Below are 20,247 nucleotides of genomic sequence, written 5' to 3' on the forward strand. Positions count from 1 at the left end.
CTCCATCTTGGAAACCACATAAAGAAACTGTATTAAAGAGGAGTGAATGATCAACCTTGTCACATGCAGAGCTGACAGAAAGGTAGGATAATCAATGAGAATTGACCATTGGATTTAATAAAATGGAAATTACCAGTGACTTTGTCAAGAACAGTCTCATTGGAGGAGTGAGGGCAAAAGCCTGATTGAGTGGATTCAAGACAGAAAGGAGGAAAGGAACTAGAGACAGCCAGGCAATTTGCTGCAAAGGGGAGCAAAGGAAGGGAGTTGGGGTCACAACAAGTGTCTTTGTAAAATTCTTTTAAGTTGGAACAAATAATAGCAAGTTTGAATCTTGATAGAAATGATCTAACAGATAGTGAAAAATTAACAGTGTAGGAGATACAGAGGAGAAATGGTGGATTGACATCCTTGTTGAAGCAAGAGGGATGGGCTCTAGTACCCAGAGAGAGAGGCTGACACTTACAAGAATGGAAATTTCATCTATGGAAGAGGTGGGAATGCAGAGAATGTAAGTAGATATTTTGATAGAAGCTTATGGAAATTTTCTTCTAATTGCTTCTATTTTCTCGGTGAAGTGAGAATTAAGGTCAGCGGCTGAAAACAATGAAAGTCCAGAAATTCTATAAAGATATAATTATTTCAGAGACTCATTACTTTTGAGCTCCTTCTATTAAACAGTATTTATTTGCCAGAGTTTTACTTGAACAGAATCAATGGAGGTAAAAGTTCAGTTTGAGAAGTGCCATAACGACATGTACAAAGGATAGCTGCCATGTACAGCTTATGTCCAGCTGGTTGATGTATAACTCAAGATGATATTCTTCCAGAACTTGCTACACATGGAGGGAAATTTCAGAGATTCGATCCCTTGGAGAATGTTCTAAAAGGAAGGTAACCCACGGCAACCTCACAAACTGCTCCCAGATGACTCACTCGAGAACTTATGAATGGAAATCCAGTGGAAATAGTGCAGACACATTCCTCTTGACCCTGGAAGTCTAGCCCCACCCAAGGTTTAAGTGTCTTTTCTTTTCTGCACCCTGTGAGTTTCCTCAAGCAAATATTCATGTTTTGCCCCGTGTCTCTTCCCACTTAGCTGCTTTATGTATGCAGAGCCACTCCGTTCTCACCGCCTTTAAAATCTGATGGTTTTCCCTGCCGTCTCCTGAGTGGCCTCACAGCGGTGTGTCTTCCTGCGCGCCTTACCTGCATGAGCTGCCTTCAAGCAGGGAGCTTCCTGAGCCAGCGGCAGCGCTTTCAAACAGACAAACACATTAGGAAATGGACTTCAGTCATTTGATCACGCATTTGTCTATTTAGAACTTTGGAATTACAAGGCACCTTGCTTATAAAGGCATTTTGAGAAAAGAGGGGAATATTAAGAAATAGTAAAAAAAAAAAAAAAAAAAAAGAAATTGGTAGCTCTGCAATTTTTATCTCCATCTTGGATAGTTAACCTACAGAGAAATTAATTTATTTTGTTAGCACATTATATGTGTGTGTGTGTGTGTGTGTGTGTGTAGGAAAATCTGGGTAGATCCCATGAACTTTCACTCACCCTTGTATAATAGACAATTCTACATCTTTTTAAGTCACAGACATGGAGTCTCAACTCTAACAGTCCAGTCGAGGTATTTATCAACATAGTCAACTCTTCAATCTCCATTCAAGGTGAAGTCTCTTCTCACCTCCTCCCCACTGGATACCTATTGTTGAAGGTCAGGCTTCTGCTCTCTCCCCTATTACCCCAGGCTGGCTGATCCCTCCAGGGTGGAAGAGAGGAGGGGGAGGAAGTAGAGGCAGCCCTGGTGTGTTAGAGCACTGGATCCCAACTGTTAAATATTAGGAAAACCATGAATGGGTTGTTCGATTGTTGGTAGCTTGAAATGGGTCATGGGGGGTGTATCTATACCACAGACATTGGCAAATGCTATAAATCAGGACTTTCCCCCCAGGACAGCTGTTTTACTAATACACTACTGTGTTAGGAAATGGGGAATTTGCCCTGGCCTTTGGTAGCTTTGAGCTCTCTGGACATGTCACACAGTTCACCTCTCCTCCCCTGACCTGTGAGTTTTCCGGAGACTCCCATTAGCAGGTGCCTCGGATTCGATGGGCAGTGCAGGCTGTCCTTTGGCAGGCCACTCCCACTCCTCAATCAGCTTCTGGTTTTAGATGGTCAACCCACAGACTCCTGTTGTTGGGGGTCCCTTTGTGCTTGGGGCAAGATCCTGTCTGATATTACCTCAGGGTAGCATTCCTTTCAGTTTTCTATTGCTGCATAAAAAATTACCAGAAACTTAGTGGCTTAAAACAACACACATTTATTATCTCAGTTTCCATGAGTCAGGAGTCTGGGCACAGTTTACTGGAGTCTTCTGCTCAGGGTCTCCCAAGGCTGCAGTCAAGGGGTCAGATGGGCTGCCATGCTTTCTGGAGCTCGGGGTCCTCATCCAAGCTCATGTGATTGTTGATGGAATTAGTTCTTGTGGTTGTAGGATTGAGGTCCCTGTTTTTTTGCTGGCCATCCACCAGAGGCTGCTCTTAGCTTCTAGAGGCCACTTGCAGTTGTCACGTGCCCCTCTCACAGGCCCTTTGACAGAATGACAGCTTACTCTTTCAAAGACAGAAGTGGAATCTCTCTATCCAGTTTGCAAAGTGGGAGTCTTATGTAATATAATGTAATGATAGGAGTGACCATCTCATCATCTCTGCCTAATCAAGGGATTTACATTCCAACACTTTGCCACGCAATTTAACATAATCAAGTGAGTGACATCCAATCATCTTTGCCATACTCTATCAGCTAGAAGTAGGTCACATGTTCTGCCCATCTTCCATAGGAGGGGATTACGCAGGATTGTGACTCATTGGAGGTCACCTTAGGTTGTGCCTGCCATACTGCTATAGGTTCTATATCTGGTCCCTGAGTTTCACAGAATTTTGACCCACCTCTGAAGGGGACCACAATTTCTTCTCAACACAGATTCACCTTTTTTCTGTCTTGCCATCAAAGCAACCTGCTGGCTTCTCTTTCCTTCAGGATTTCCTGGGCAGGAGTTAGAGACATTTCTACTGTGTTTCACTGGATGGATGATGTGTGAATCCCTCTGACGGTTGCTTTGAAGCCCATTGTCTTTGGACTTGAAGCAAAGGAAGTTGAAACTCACATTGCATCCTTGCCCTTTGGGTGGAAAAAGAACTGGCTGTCACAGCACAAATGTCTCCAAGGAATTCTCCTCAAATCATCTTTGTTCTTCATATTCTAACTTCTTTGTGTAAATTTAATGTTGCCAATGAGCTCGAGTCAGGCAGAATCTTCAACTTCCATAATAGGAAACCAACAAATTACTGTATAAGATTCATAAACTAAGAATAGCAGCATGTTTATATTATTTAAAAACATGGATGAATATTAGAAGAAATAGTTAAAAGAATGAAAAGTGGTGCCATTGGAAAGCAAGACTGGGTATGGGCAAGGATGAGGCATTCACTGCTATTTTTCTTTATAATCTTTAGTACTAATTAATTTTTAGACTATCTACCTGTATGATTTGGATTTTAAAGAAGACATGCTCAAAGAGCCATTACTTTCATTTGGTCTTTGTCCTTTCATATGCTACTGGGAATTTTTATTCTTAAGTTTACTCATCTGCTAAGTGAGCACAGCAAAGCTTTAAAAATAAAGAAATGAAAACTCTTGGTAAAATGTTTTGAGACCCTCTAAGGAAACGTGCTTAAAAATGTTAGTTGCGATGAGCCAATTTGCCATCCTCAAACCTTCTAAATGCTGAATCAAATACTCTTTGTTTAAGTTATTTCTATTCTAAAATTATACTTTGGTCTCAGCTGAAAATGTATTTGCTGAACACGAGCTACATTGATGCCTCATATTTAATATGGTTTAATGTTGAATTGCTAATTGCATGTTTGACATTCTTGGAAGTCAATGGCCACTTCAGTGGAACACATTCTGTCTAAAGTGTATGCTAATCTTCCTCATTATACTAATCTTCCACATTTAATATCCTAGGCATATTAATAAATAAAGAGACATATTGGACATATAAACCATGCAGGATAGGAAATCAAAGCAAATGTTGAAGTGCTGAGAGCAGCATTCACAGCTGGGAACCAACTGGCCAGAGTCACATGAAGCAACCTGTTTCAGTGATCACAAGACTAGACCAAAGTCACAACAAGGATTGTCCCTGTAATCAGCAGCTAGAATTGTCAACATCCAGGCTTGAGAGGCCTTGTGCTCAAGGAGCTCTCTTTTGAGCTGTACTTTTCAACACTTGAAAGGCAAATTAGAAAGTAGAAGCAGCTCTTCCTGTTAAACTTATTATTTATCTAGTGCAAAGTGACCCAGGCCATTTGGAAATGCACCACTCTTAATTTGGTTTTGGTAGATAATAGGAGATTCTTACAATTTGATGTGGGTAAAAAGCTCTTCTCTTATCACCTTGATATGAGGTGATGATGCAAGAAATTCTCATATAAAATTCTGAGTCACAAACACACATTTGTTAACATGTATTACCAAGAAGGGCCAGACCAGCTTACTCTACTTTTTAAGGCTGAGGAGGTCCTAGCTCTTTGTCTTGAGATGATTCAACTACACGTTACATGGACCGTTGAGTTGAGGCAGACATACTGGTTTCCTGGAGGCAGGACTCTGTTACCCTGTCAGCTGACATCAGGCAAACAGAAGTCTTCTGACCTTCCAGCTGAATACAGGACAGGGGTCCAGGCCACATGTCATATTAAATTCTTATTCTAGGGTGAGGAGTCTCTCAAAACTATTTTAACTCCTCTGTATACCTGGAGTGCCATCAATTTCCTCACTGAGAGCCCATTTCTAATATTCTTTATGCTAATTTCCTACGCCTGTGGATGGAAGGAAGGATAACTGAAGACTTGTGCTGGCCTCCTCTGGAGTGTGGGCTTTCCAACTAACTGCTGACTAACTAGCTGACTACCCATCCTTGGGGTGAGAATTTCTGCTTATGACAATAGACTGTGCATAAGGCTTTACTTAAACTAACACATGCTATTTATGCTGAAGTATTTTAAAGCAAAACACAGACATCACAACAATGCCCATTAGTTGGATTATATATGGTCGCATTCTCTACAAAATATCAGTTCTCCTGGAACAGGCCAGCATAGATTTGAAAAGAAAACACTTGAGGGAATGATACTACATTAATCTCTCATGCTGGAACTTGATGTTTCAGCTGTGGACCAAGGGGGAACATAAATTTTGTTGTTTCACTTCATTCTTTTTCCATTTCTGAAATAAGCTTGGCAAACAGCCTGCAGACTCCTAGTCACCACTAAGCCGCCCCAAACCATTGGAAGCTCTTCATCTTTTCTCAGTGGCATGAGCAGAAAATTAATGTCTTATATGTGGCATTAGTTTGAGCATAACGCCATCTTTGAAGTGGAGGCATGCTCTTTATATCAAGGCTCTGCATGCCCAGGTTACTTCTAAAGGAACAAATTAGTGCCTCTCTCTCTTTCCCTCTCTCCCTCTCTCTGCCTGTCTTCCCTTCTTTCCCTCCCTTCCTCCTACCTCTCTTTCCCCTTTGCCATGGTCTGTCTTCTCTCTTCTATTTCCTGCATTGTTATTTTTTATCTCTTCTCGTAAGATAATTGATTGCTTGGTCCTCTCTATGTATTAACCAGAACTGAGCTCTGTCTACAAAGGAAGTCAGTTAAATTTTCATTATTCCAGGTCATAAGAAAAATCTTCTAGGTATAGCAACTTCTATTGTTTCTGCTACATGTTTTTTTTGTGTGTGTGTGAGGAAGATCGGCCCTGAGCTAACATCTGCCAATCCTCCTCTTTTTGCTGAGGAAGACTGGCCCTGGGCTAACAACCATGCCCATCCTCCTCCACTTTATATGGGACGCTGCCACAGCATGGTGCGTCGGTGCGCGCCCGGGATCCAAACTAGCGAACCCCGGGCTGCCGCAGCGGAGTGCACACGCTTAACCGCTTGCGCCACCAGGTCAGCCCCTGCTACATGTTTTAAATGTCATAAATCTATAGATATTCCCTTGGTCATTGTGTCTGGGTAGCTCCACCCCTCTGCTGAACCTTTTCTTGGTGCCTTTGTCTCTTTCATCAGGTGTCAAGGATCTTTAGTTTCTGTAGGCAGTCACTTAAACACTCAAGTTGCCTTTGGATGTTTAGTTATCATTTCATACAACCATTAAATATTTACTGATCACCTCTTGTCAAGGTGAAGAAGATACACACATAAATGAGGGAAATACATCATCTCACTACAATGAGATACTTAATAATAGCTCTTCAACATAATGCTTGAACATTTCTCTGGAGCTCCTTCTCCTACCAAATTGAGCATCTGGAGAATGGCATGTTAATTCCACTTCAAAAAGCCATGAGTTAAGAATATAAATTTAGGGGCTAGAATTAACCTAGGCTCCCTGCCTCCCTGCCTCCCTTCGTCTCTTCCTTCTTTCCTTCCTTCCTTCCTTTCTTTCTTTTTAAAAAATCTGGATTGGGAACTGGACTGAAGGCTCGATTAAGTGAAGCAAGCAAGAATTTCCCAGTTGGCACCAACTCAAAATGAATTATATCAAGAAAGGGAAAGCAGACTTCCCATCTGGAAATCACCAAAGATCTTGGACCTAGGCTGCATGGATCAGTGCAATAACAGGGATGGACAAGGTGTTGAAAATTTGGCCAAACCACTGTATCTCTCCATTGTGCCTTCAGGAAAAATGGAAAGAAAATCTCTCTGGCTCACAGAGAAGCTATATTGAGTAATGAATTAGAAGGCCTGCACAGTGCTCAGGGCAGAGCAAGTGCTCAGTAAATACCTCTTTGCTGAAGTAATGTTTGACTTAAATTCCTCTAAAGTGCCTTCATCTGAGCCAGCAGTATTTATGGACCTCCTGGCCACAGGCCTTCACCAGCTTTCTCAGAGTGTCTCCACATAGGCAAATCTTCTAATCCCCAATAAAATGAAAGATTGCATAAATATTCAGGAACTTGAAGGTTTAAGTAAATGCTCGGTGTCTTACCTCTAAACATGTCTGCAGATGGTCTTGGTTTGCTCCTTGGAGATGAACCAAATGCTTTAGATAAACCAAATGGCAAAACATTCTCTCTCCCTTTGCTTGTGTAGACCTGGCCTAACTTAAAAACAAATGTTTAGTTAAGATGATCTCCAGCTTGACCTTTCTGAAGGCACAGGAAGCTGGCTTAAGTGTGGTTGTCCATGGCTATAGGTTGGAATGTCTTGATGTAGGTGAAGCAGTGTTCCCAAGGAAAGTCCTTCCTCATTTACCAGCTGGTTGTGTTAATATCCTTTTTCATTCGCCGTCTTCAGCAAGTCAAAATCTGTGGGGTAACAGATACAGTGGATAAGGGGAAGTGGATTTTACTCTTTCTCTTAAACCACCATAACACATTAAGATACTTATAATTGATGAGTGAGTTAAGCTCGGTGTTCAGCGCTATGACTATCCTATCAATTTGTAAAAAGCATGTAGAGGTATTCACTGGGATAGACTGATGGCTGTGCTTAAAACATGTGACTGTTCCCTCCCATTTTCCTGGAGTCATCCAGCTCAAAAGCTTTCAGGCTATGGATAGGTAAGATAACTTATAAAGAACCAGTGGAAGGAGCATAGTGTTGGTATTTAAATCTTATCTCTTATTTGATATTGGGCAAACATCTTCCCTTCTCTGAGAATTAATTTCTTAATTTTGTAACAGTGCAGCATCAGGGGCTGAGTGCGATTTTCGTTGTTGTCCCAGAATCATCAGTAAGGCCCAAAGCTGAGAATGCACCCCAAATTCTAAGCCCTGAGAACTGCAGCTACTGGGACCCACTGTCTCCTTGCAGGGCTTGCTGAGAAAGATTATTCCAGCAGACCTGGAATTACTACTCCACTATCGCTCACCCCTTGTTGATATAAGAAACTGAGAAGAGAAGCCTTTTTGGGGAGTGAAGTGTTCATTTCCTTTCTTCATCTCCTCTGTTGAAAGCAAGAGAGGGAAGTTCGAGAGAATCATTCATTAACTTGGGGGTGGCTAATGAAAGGCAGACTGACACTTCATTCCCTGGTTGAATGTTAGCTTAGCAGAACTGATGAACTACCTTCTTAGCTGCTAGATGTGTGTGTGTGTGTGTGTGTTCACTTGCATGTCGGGGAGGGGACTATCAGGTGGAGAGGTCACTAAGATTTCTCATCCCCTCCCTCCATTGACCTGTGCCTCTTTCAAGATATACTGAGATGGCTCCCACATGTTCTTGTTGCAAGCCTAGAAACGGGCCAAGGAAGTTCGAATTTGGGGGCATCCGTCTCTAGAGGAATCCCCCAGTGAGGGACGAAAGAATGTGACACAATAGTGCTGGCTGGGGTTAGCCAGAGATGTGGCCAGATTTCATAAGGAACTTATAGTGTCTAGAGTTTTGGCTTGGAGGGAACATGTTGGGAAGGGTGAACCAGAGACAAGCAGGGAGGTATGCAACCTCACTCTGTGCTGCTCCAGCTCTAGAGGGGATAGTTCAGGGAAGACGAAGAAGGGGGAAGGCATCTGATGAAGACCTTGACCCTGGCTGGGGGAAAGGAGAAGAATCTGATGAATTGGCTATAACATTAAATCTTAATCAAATAAAGTGACCTAAAAAACCGTGGACTAGGGCTAAGATATTGCTGTTGTGTGTGTGTGGGAGAGTCTGGTCTAGCATAGTTGGGGACAGTTATCGGAAGAAAATAAAATGGCTCCATATTCGTAGTCTAATGAGTTGAGACTCTTCAATACGCCCTTCTGCCTCCTAGTCCCCTGTTCTTTCTGCCATTCTCTAAACGTCTTCTGGCTCATAATCCAATACTGTACATAACATATGAAATATTTGATTCCACCTCCCCCATACCTGTTATCTACATCCTTGGGATTTGTGTCAAATTCTACCTCTCCCCAGAAGTCTTTCTTAACAACCCCAGGCCTGCTTTCCGCCCTGCCTTTTCCCCATAACCCTCCATCATTTTGGCATTTTTCTGGAATCCATCCTTGCTTTTCATTCCAATTGACCACACCCTAGTTCACGACCTCATCTAATCTCATCTCCAAAGGGTTGCCACATACTGCCCGAGGACAACCAGCTGAGCCCTTGCTGCATTTGGCAAACCATGTGCTCTGAAACACTGCAGAAGTTGCCCAGAGGAGTATGTTTTTCTAAATTGCACAAGAACTCTGTTTAGCTCACCAGGTGTGCCCTGTGGGGTCATGAGTGCTCAGAGGGAGTATCTTTTTATAAGTTTCGTAAAGGTGACCCTGTACTTTTAACCATCCCTTGCCCCAACCCTAGCTTCTCCTGATTTCGAATTATCTTGTACATAGCTGACTGATCAATTTTTTTTTTTAACTCAAGCAAGTCTCTTTTTGTACATAAAAGCCACCCTCAAGGGCATCACCAACATTGTGTATTTCGGCTGTTGCTGTACAAGATCTGAGAAGAGAGAGCCCAGGTGTTCAGTGAAATGAGAAGATTCCTAGCACCACGATTCTCAAACTTTAATGTGTACACAAATCACTGTCCGGTCTCACTAAACTGCAGATTCTGATTCAGAAGTTCTGAGTGGGATATGAAATTCTGTATTTCTAACAAATGCTTAGTGATGTTGATAATGCCAGTCCAAGCACCACATTTTAAGTAGCAAGAAAATCTCATTTACTTCTCACGAAGTTTCCCTATGAAGTAGGTATTATTTTTAATCCTACTTTATGCATGAGGAAATTGATGGCCAAACTGGTTAAATAATTTGCTCAAGGTCACATATCTTATAAGTAGAGGAACAGGGACTCAAATTCAGGTCTGCCTGATTCAAGACCTCTTTTTAATCACCATAGTATATTCCCTCTAGAAGGGTTGGACAGGAGAGAATGGACTTTCGGAAGGAATTCCATTCAGGAAGCTGTCTGCAGACAGGTGGGCCCAGGTGAAGCTGGGTAGATTGAATTTGGCAAAATACTAAATCAGTGGTTCCCAGACTCCACATTAGAATCACCTACGCACCTTTCAAAATTTCAAAGCTGAGGGCGTATCGTTACCACACAAAGGGCACGATCTGCTCGCCTCGAGACAAAAGCCAATCATCAAGAGGCAAGATGGTGGAAAAGAAAGGGCAGTTTATTACAGCTTGCTAGCAAGGGGGAAGATGGCTGACTCACGTCTGAAAGAACCATCTTAAGGGGGCACAAAATCGTACAGCAGTTATCTAAGCCATTGGGTTATTGGGGAGGGGGTTAGGAATGTTGACCTTCTGGTGTTACTGACTGGCAGTGCCAAACCAGATCTTTCACTTTTCATTGATGATGGCTATCAGCATAGACTCTCTGTTCATGGGTCATCACATTCCTAAGGAACTCAAAAGAACAAAGTTATCACCTTATCACAGCTGGGAGGTACATGCACAGGCAGGGGTCGTAAAATCTACAGAGCAGTTAGATCTCCTGGAGGGTGCATATCCAGCTGGGTTAGTTTGTCAGAGGTCATTCAAAGTTACAATAGGGTTTCTTTTCTACCTCATGGCCTCCCTTATGTCAACCTTGTCTTGAGCCAGTATCAATACCTCAGACCAATTAAGTCACAATCTCTATGTCTGGGACACAAACATCAATTTTTTTTGAAGCTACCCAGGTAATTCCAAAGTACAGATAATTTTGGGAACCACTGCTATAGACTATTTGCTTTTAATGCTAAAGAGGCAAAGTCTTTAATTATTTATAAAGAGCACAAGGAGCATTAAATAATACTTTTGGGTTTTGGCTTAGTTTAGGGTTTGGCAAACTTTTTCTGTATAGAGCCAGGTAGTAACTAAAATATTTCAGGCTTTGAAGGCCAAGAGGCAACACTAAGGATATTACGTAAGTAGTTATATAACAAGAGAGCAAACAAATTTCCACAACTTTTCTATTAATGAAATTCGAAATGTTATGGACATTGGACTTTGAATTTCTTATAATTTCTTTGCGTTGTGAAATATTATATTCCTCTTGATTTTTTCAACCATTTAAAAATATAAAAATCATTCTTAGTTTGTGGGCTATCCAGAAACAGGCAGCTGGCTGGATTTGGCCCGAGAGTTGAAGGGCTGAAATTTGCTAACTCTTCGTGTAATGATATCCCTTGATGAATGCAAAGAAGCCATCAAACATGTGTATTTAAATAAAAATGTCAGTACTCAAATGGGCCCTACTTGACTAGCAGTACAACTGGCCTTTGAAAAATCATTGTCCTTTCTAAAGACAATGTGCAAATTGAACGACAACGTTTTGAGGCAAAGTCTACTTTTATCCACATTTTTCATAATAAATTAAAAATAGCTGGTTGAGAATATGAATGAACTACACAGTCTACTACATAAAGTAGTGTGCTTTATAAATGATCCAAAATACTTTACTTTGGGGGTTGGCCTGGTGGTGTAGCTGTTAGGTGTGTGCCCTCCGCTTCAGCAGCCCGGGGTTTGAAGGTTCAGATCCCGGGCGCGCACCGAAGCACCGCTTGTCAAGCCAGGCTGTGGCGGCGTCCCATGTAAAGTAGAGGAAGATGGGCACGGATGGGCTCATCTTAGCTCAGGGCCAGTCTTCCTCAGCAAAAAAAGAGGAGGTTTGGCATCGGATGGTAGCTCAGGGCTGATCTTCCTTACACACACACACAAAATACTTTACTTTAAAAATATCTTATGAAAAATATAAATAGGATTTTGATTTGATTTTAAGATATCTTGGTGTTTAACCAGATGTTGGTTCTCCCCAGGCCCCGATTTGTTAAAGAGTTTTGGGTGCAGCCCTCTTGGTTTCTATTTTGTGCATTTGGATACAGGGATTTTAGGCCAAAAATTGCAATTTTATGGAAATGCTGTCTGTGTCCCAGAGGAACAGTCTGAAGTAGGTTAGAGGGGTTGTAGGAATCACTCTACTGTCTTTGTTTTTTATCCCCTAAGTGAATTTCAAGGATTACCTAACTAGTCCAAAGTCGTACATCTGGCAGCGATCAGGGCGAAACTTGAACCCAAATCATCTGACTGCAGATTTTGTGCTTAGTCTGTCACACCACTCACATCTTGCAATGTACTGCAAAATGAAAAGCTGATCCCTGCAGGCACCATGTTTTAAAGGGTGCTGTGTATTTGGTCTGCTCACTCCAAGCTCCAGAATTTTCACTATAAGTGTCAGTAGGTACTAACTGGCTCAGACATCTCTTTTTAATAATGCCTACTGTTTCCATTAATTCAGAATTTTAAAACAATATAATGAACTAATTATATCTATACTTCAGAATGTACTACATACATTTTCCCAGTTAACTTAAATGTAAAAACTAAATATATAAAAATAAATTTAAATGTAATATAAAAATACACAAATATAGTTATAACTATAGTGTGTTTCTGATGTCAATTATCAGACTCTAGTTGCACCTCCTTAGATGTTCTCTGTACTGTGGTGATTTCCCATGTGTCATTAGCAGTCGCCCTCCAGGGGCAGCAGTGTGGTTAAAAATGGTCCTTTTGTTGCCGACTAAGGTTTTGCAGTTTAACTGCTTCATCCCCAATTAAATAGAAGTTATGTTTAAACTGGCTACTTATTTCATAATCTGTTGTTTTTTCTTAAAGATTTTTATCTGGAAAACTAGCCTAAGGAGGTAATTCACAATACAGAGGAAAGATTTTAATCAAAAAGAAATTACACTTATGTAAAAAGAAAATTTAGAATGTGCTTAAATATCCAAATATATTTGGTTAAATATCGTTTAGTACATGTACTCACATTACTGAATGTTATATAATTAGTAAGAGTTATGTATAAGAAGATATTTGTAATGAAATATGGAATGTTTTATTAAAATGTTAGTTATTCAAGCAACATAAAAATGATAAATTCTATACATAATGTGATAATCAACCTGACTATGTATTAATATGGAAACAAAGTTATATATAAAAGAGATTGAAAAAAATAAACCAAAATATTAACTAAGGATATATCTGGGGAGTAAGTTTACTGATTTTTTCTTCTTTCTATTTTTACCTATTTTCCATATTGAGCTCATATTACTATTAATTCTAGAAATCTTAACTTTCATTTTAAAAGAAATCCTATCAGTTGATTCAAGACCATAATACTAAGTATTTGATTATTCTGGGTTGTAACTTGTTGTCACTCTCCTGTCTTGAGGCCTTTCATAACTAGCCCACCCTGAATTACTGCATTAACAACTTCGGATAAAGTTTCTCATTAGCAAAAAGTATAGCGGATAAAAATTTAAAGAAAGGAGTCTTAGGACCTGAAGGTCTAAACATTATGTTTGTAATTTATTTACAAACGCATAGGGTTTTTTTCCCCCCCAAGCATGAAAATGCTTAATTGCTAGCAGAACTTACCAGAAAATAAAAATCTCCTCCACTTGGAGCTTGCCTGCCTAAAGAATTTGCCAGGCGTTAAGGGAGCCCTCTGCTGTTAGTTATATTTATTACAGTAAAATTTGATTTATATTGTTTTGTGCCCTTCCTTGAACCTACTCAGGTTTTTAATGTTTCTGTTATGATTGTACATTTCACATAACAAAGAAAACATAAATTCCACGATGCCGGCTGGTACGGTTAATAATCCGTCAATGCTGCCCTCTCTGAACCATACCACAGCGTTGGAACATCTGGCGGTTTCCAATTTCCATGTTAGAGTGGGGTTTTGACCTCTATCTCACTTTCAAATGGGTCTCTTCGGCAGAATAACTCTGCTTTCTCCATTAACTTCACCGTTCACACCCTTTACTGTGCATAGGAGGCTGTAAACCTAATGCTTCAGAAGGTAATTGTGCGGTTGTCAGAGGAGAGAACGACTCTCCCTGCTCGCGTAACCGACTGTGTTAGTTTCGCTTTCCATTGACTGTGAATGCTCTTTGACTCTTACTCCTTGGGCTTTTAATTTTTTAATTTATACATTTGTTGCATCTGACGGCTCATCTATTCTCACAATCCTAGTTATTATGTCTAAACTAATAATCTCTTAAGCTGTGTCATCTGCAGGGCACTAAACGGGAAGCAGGGAACAAGCATTTATTGGGTGCCTGTTACATGAGCACATATACACACACACATAAAATAGATATAAAATACAGATATAAAAATATACTCCTGGTCTATCTTCCTTCACCGGCATCTCCTCTCCCTTGAAATTCAACCCTTAGGAAGAGGTTTCTTCAGCATCTGATTCTGAATTTACTCCCGTGCTGTTCTAGCCCCACTACCATCATAAAGACCTCATTACTTCAAATCCGGATGGTGGTTTTAGCATTTTACCTCTTTTTTTCTAGCCTCCAGCCTCTTTCTATCTGCTCGGCATCTTCTCATCATACCACTCTTCCTAAAGAACACTTCTTTCTTTAATCATTTTCCTCCCTTTTGAAAATATCTGCAATGCTTCTCCATTGCTTAAAGGTTCAGTTTCAAATGTTTCACGCTGATATTCTAGGCCCTTTAAATTTGACTTTATGTCTCCAGCCTAAAACCCTGCTCCTAAGAAGGCTATTCCAGTAGGCCAGCCTCCTCATTGCCCCCACTCCTTCCCGACGCCGGGCTTCACATTCCTACTTTAATACTTTCTCATTATGTTCCTGTCTGAAAAGTTTTCTTTCTCTCTACTTGCCAAAATCCAACTCCCATTTGAAATATTAATATTTCCATCAAAACTTCTGTAATAATCAGGCAACATTGAATGACCGTTTCTCAGCTCCCTGTTGGGCATTTATTATTAGTTCCACACTTTCTAGTATTTTATTGTATTTAATTTGATGCTACTGTGTATTCTCTTGGGTACTCTTAATTGTTCCTTTAATACATCTTGTCTCACTCACAAGACTATACATTTATGAAAATAAGAATATAGTCTGATATTTCACACTGGGCTACCACACTGGGCTTAGTCAGTTAAACTCTCTGGAATTCCTTTTCTTTTTCTGTAAAATGGAGATAATGATACTTCTCTACCCACCTCATTTTGACACTTGAGGCTAAAACGAAATAATGTGGAGAAATGATTCAAAGCTTTCAAATTCATTTGTTACCACATGTTTATTACGATGATGCATAACCTCTTTTTATTTTTTTTCTGAGATATCACCTAATACAGGGTCATGGAATTTCTTTCTGAGGATAGAATTAATCACCAAAGAAGGTCACAGCTACCATGAGGAAAGGACACCGTCTGTTTGAAGGCATATTAGATCTGCCAGAGTAAAAGATTGAGGTCAGTGTTTTTAACTCAGCTCTTCATTCCTCCCATCCATAGACTTTGATAGTGTCTATTTCCATTCATACAAAGGCTCTTGAAATATTAGTCTGTACTCACTGTTTATACTCTAGCAATCTGGGGTCAAAACTCACAAGTATACAGAAATTGCTCTTTAAAAGGGATCAAAGACATTCTAATTGTTAAACCAAACAGCTACTCTTCAGTTCTCATCCTCCTAGACCTCTCTGTAACATTATATACTGTTAAGTAGTAAAATTGGATTTGAAGAAAGAGGGAGATGTTTCAATGAAAGAGATCACAAAAGAAATAACAGATTTGACTACGTTATAATGGAAGATATTGCTACATAAATAATTTCATAAACAAAATGAAAAGGCAAACAAAAACTTGGAAAATATTTGCTATGTATTTAACAATCATATTAATATTGCTCATATTTGAGCCTCTAAATAATGTGGAAACAGGTAAACCATGTAGGATAATGGGCAAATATCATGAACATACAAATCACAGAAGAGAGAATACAAATATTATACATATAATATAATGCTCAACTTCACTAATAATCAAAGTCAGTGGCCAGTTTTAGGTCCCATCTTTTTCCTTTTGAAATCTTGCAGAAGTATATTAAATTTCTTTCAACAGCTTCCATAAAACATTCTGATTAACCTGCCTGGAATTCTTGATGTTGACTCTAAAATGGGCCGTCCTTGCTACGTTTGCTTGAGGGAGTCAGCTCTACACAAGCTTTCTTTTTTCCAGGAGTGTAATGGAGCATGAGCACCCTAGCACCAATCCTGAAGATGGCATTAGCTTGCAAAGGCATGTTTACATCATGTTACGTCATTAATAAAGTGTATCTGCCGTCTCTCATCCAATAAAGAACAGAATCTAGGAAAGACGGACAAAATCACATCAGGTCTTGTTGAAAGAAAAAGTGATGGTTTGTTTAGGAAGGCAAAGAACAAACAAAATTCGTTTCCAACTCACGTTGCTTTGTGTCAGTATTGTGTCAGTATTGCAGTCGAATCCTTGATTCGAGGTTATAGATCTTCCCAGGTATGCATTAGCTGCCAGCCATAAAGTCATATGCTGTGTGGCCAAGAGCTTTCTTACTGCCTTGAACAGTCTCCCCCACCCCACACACATTTTGTGATTCCATTTATGTGAAATGTCCGGAATAGGCAAATTCATAGAGACAGAAGGTAGGTTGGTGATGGCCTATAGCTGAAGGGATAAGGGGAAAATGCGGAGTGACTAATGGGTATGGGGTTTCTTTTGGGGGTGATGAAAATGTTCTAAAATTGATTATTGTAATAGTTGCACTTTGTGAATATACAAAAAACTATTGTGCACTTCAATGCATGAAATGTATGGTATGTATGTGAATGATATCGCAATAAAGCTGTTATCAAAAAAGTATTGTTTTCATCATAACAATTTGTTCTATTATTTTTATTTGTTTTTCATCACAACCATCATATTGCACCAATGTTTCTCAGCTTCCAGCTCTAAGCTAGAGACAAAAGTACACTATAAATTTCTTGTGAACTCTTATATCAAAAGTTTCTCTTGGGTCAAGTAGTTCACACAGCAATCTCATCAGCTTAGTTTTGCTGCAACAAGTCATAGGAAAACCCTGCGAACGTTACTGTCTGTGACTTGGCTATAGACAAGCACCTATCTATGAACTTCCCCAGGTCAGCTTTTCACCTGGTTAGTCCACACTTATTGTCACCTGATGGGGTTTGTTCAATTGGTAGTAAACACCATTAAGGTGAACCCTTCCCAATTCTCAGTTTCTCTAAAATAATTTGTATGGTTCCAGGAATAAATCTGCTTTATGTCTAGGATTTTGCTCTCAGAATCTATTTTGTTTGTGGACTCCTAACTGAGAAAAAAAATTATCCTCCTAAAAAACAAAACAAAACAATCTGGCCCGTAGCAATTTACTCACCAGACTGTAATACATTTTCATTTATTTTCTCTCAGTATATTGCATAGTCTGCAAGGATACTAAGTTATATTTTGTTTAATTTTGTATCTGTGGGCTTGACACATAGGGCTCAGCAAATGTTTTATTGAATGATGAATCTATAAGTGAATGCAGAAAACAAGGTGAGCAGAAATACTGACATCGACCTGATACAGGCACCACAAAGACAGACACTCTGATTTGGGTGAATATTACTCAGGGTCTTGGCAGGCTGAACATCAAGGTTTTCAGTATCCATAAGTTACCTTCGAGGGCGCATGGCGAGTAGAAATTTGTCATCAATTTGAATTTCTCGAGCTTTGACAAAGGCAGGATTGTGGGAGCATCTCTCTTAGTGAGAGTAAGCCTACTTGGCCACCTGTCAAGGGCATTTAAAGTTGGATGTGAGTCTTTACCTAGCTTCTCATTGAGGAGAGAGAAGGGAAATAATTACTTCTAGTTGTATTCCAGAATTTGGAGATTCTGGAAGGCCACCAGAAGCATCCCTTGAGAAATATCAATGATGTACCCTACTAAAAATGGTATTAAAAAAAGATAATATAAGGTAAATATAAAATTGGAATTGTGACAGGATTAAGTAGGTCAGGAGAAAACTACCTAGATAAGTTGCTATGAGACAGTGAACAGGCCCCTCCACCTTAGCAACCTACAGAGGGTGTTACGACCTTACTAGAAGCCACTGGCACTTCAGGTCACTCCATTTACTTGGGCTTATCTAGCTGCAGTGCATGCCCTGAAGCCGTTGTCCATTGTGCTGTCTCCAATCCTCCACACCTGAAAGGTGGTGAAACTTGGTCCAAATAAGACAACTGAAAAGGGCTAACTCCTAAAGGCACACACGTCTGGCTGCAAAAGGGCAATTTGTGGTCTCGCAGGTAGATTGTAAATTAGTGCAGTTCACAGTCGGCCAACACCTACCTCTCTCCAATTTTTTCACACCTCAGACAACATGATGATGTATGAGGTTTCCTTTCTCTTTAGTTTCTTTCCTCAAGAAAGGGTAAGATTCATCTTTTCTTATCTGTCTAGCTATTTATAGAGAAGGCCAGTGTGCCCTTTTCGACATTTGCACAGCAGACCCTGATGGGCTGATGCCTTTAAAGGCTTTCCTTTCTAAGGGTACACACTCACTTATGGGGAGAAACTGAGTTGATTTGAGCTACCTTATCCTGAGTCAGATTGTACATGCTGCACCTAGTAACTTAGTTACCTTTTGGCATATTGAAGAATTTCACTAACTCTATTCTCTTCTGTTATAAACACATAAATTTTACTGGGATATGCACTAGGCAGCCTAATTCTTCTATAATTCCTTCCTCATTCAAAATTTCTTCACAGCGGACAGGAAAGCTCAAGGAACTAGGTGGAAATCAGGACATGTTGGATGGAAGAGAAGGAGAGGGCAACCGTCTGCCTCATCCTCTGATGTAAGTGAAGACACCTCAGTTCAATCAGCTGAAGTGCCCATTAGTTAATCAAGAATTTAAATTGAGTGTTCTGAAGAGCTGAAGCAAAAGGGAAGGCTGGGGCAGGACCTGGCCTTATTTATTCATCACTCAACAAATATTTGTCATCTGTCTAAAGACTAAGGATACCAATAGGAGTGAGATTAATTTTTTACCCTTGAGGAGTTCATGAAGTATTAAGGAAGATGGAGAAAAATCAACAAAGGTGCTTGGTGCTATGAAAGAGGCAAGCTGTGAGCACTGACGAGGGCATGAGGGGATGGGGTGGGCTGGGGGACATCTCACACTCCAGATCCAGGAGACTGAGAGAGAAGAGGCAGACGGTTTCAGGATGGTTAAAATGCAAATAAAACATCTCTAACTTGAACCTTAGCACTTGGAGACGTTGCAGACTCCATGTCCTTGAGTCTCAAATGTAAAGAATACATGCTCAGAGAGGAAGGTTCCCTGCTGATTCAGGGGAAGCCAGCTATGAGCGCCACGACGCCTTTTGATCTGGGAAGTAATCACAGTTTGTTTTCCCTGTTGTCACAGAGAATTTACGCAAAGAGGGCTTTACCCTCTTGGACTACAGTTTCTTTCTCTGGAAATTAAAAGAGATGACTTAAATAATCTTAAATCTCTCTTCCAACTCCAAGATTCTTTTATTTCAGGTAAGGAAATGTGACATTCTGTCACTGATGAACCAAGGGAGGCCTCGGTTATGTTAGAGCGATTGTCAAAACTGGACACATTCTTGACTGTGACAGACAGAAGGAGAAATTCCTCCTGAGCACCACACTACAAATATTGTTTGAATTCAGAGTCATACCCATCCATTTCCTCTGCGGGATGTGTAGTTAGCGTGCATTTCTTGGTTCCTGATATTTTGCTGTAAGGATCTGATTTAGAAGTTCATTTCCTTACACACCAGGAGCAGTGTTTGTAGGACAAGCTCCCAAACTGTGAAATACTTGAACTCTCTAGGAAATATCCTGGGCATATGATTTAACTCCTGGATGACTAGGTCTTGAACGGGGGCTCTGGAAAATATGGAACAGGGAGAAAGAACCTCAGCAACAACTGCTGCAAGGGCCTCATTTTATTTCTGGCCTGAATAGAACAGTTGAGAATCTTAATGGTTTTACCAGGGGGTCTTACTTCTTGATCACCACATCCTTTCACTGCTTCTGCACAGAACTGAATCCTGAGTCTATCTGCCTCCTCTGCTCCCATGCTCAGGAGAGGAAACACTGGATGAAAAGCCACACCACCTGGCAGATCAGGGACACTGCAAACAATTGGTCTCCAGTCTTAGCTGGGTCCTCAGAAGTCCCTGTCAGTGCTTTACTTATTCAGAGTTGTCACCCTTTCCCGTCCCTCAAAGACTTCCCACACAGTCACTAGGCTCCTTCTGACCCCTTTTAGTGCCCTCTTCCTCTGTCTCAGCAGATGACCCTGCTGTCCCTACAGTGAGGACATTTAGGTCCCAGGTAAGC

This window comes from Ceratotherium simum, chromosome 19 (genome assembly GCF_057802395.1).
Source record: "Ceratotherium simum simum isolate JZ-2026a chromosome 19, ASM5780239v1, whole genome shotgun sequence".
Classification (NCBI taxonomy): Eukaryota; Metazoa; Chordata; class Mammalia; order Perissodactyla; family Rhinocerotidae; genus Ceratotherium; species Ceratotherium simum.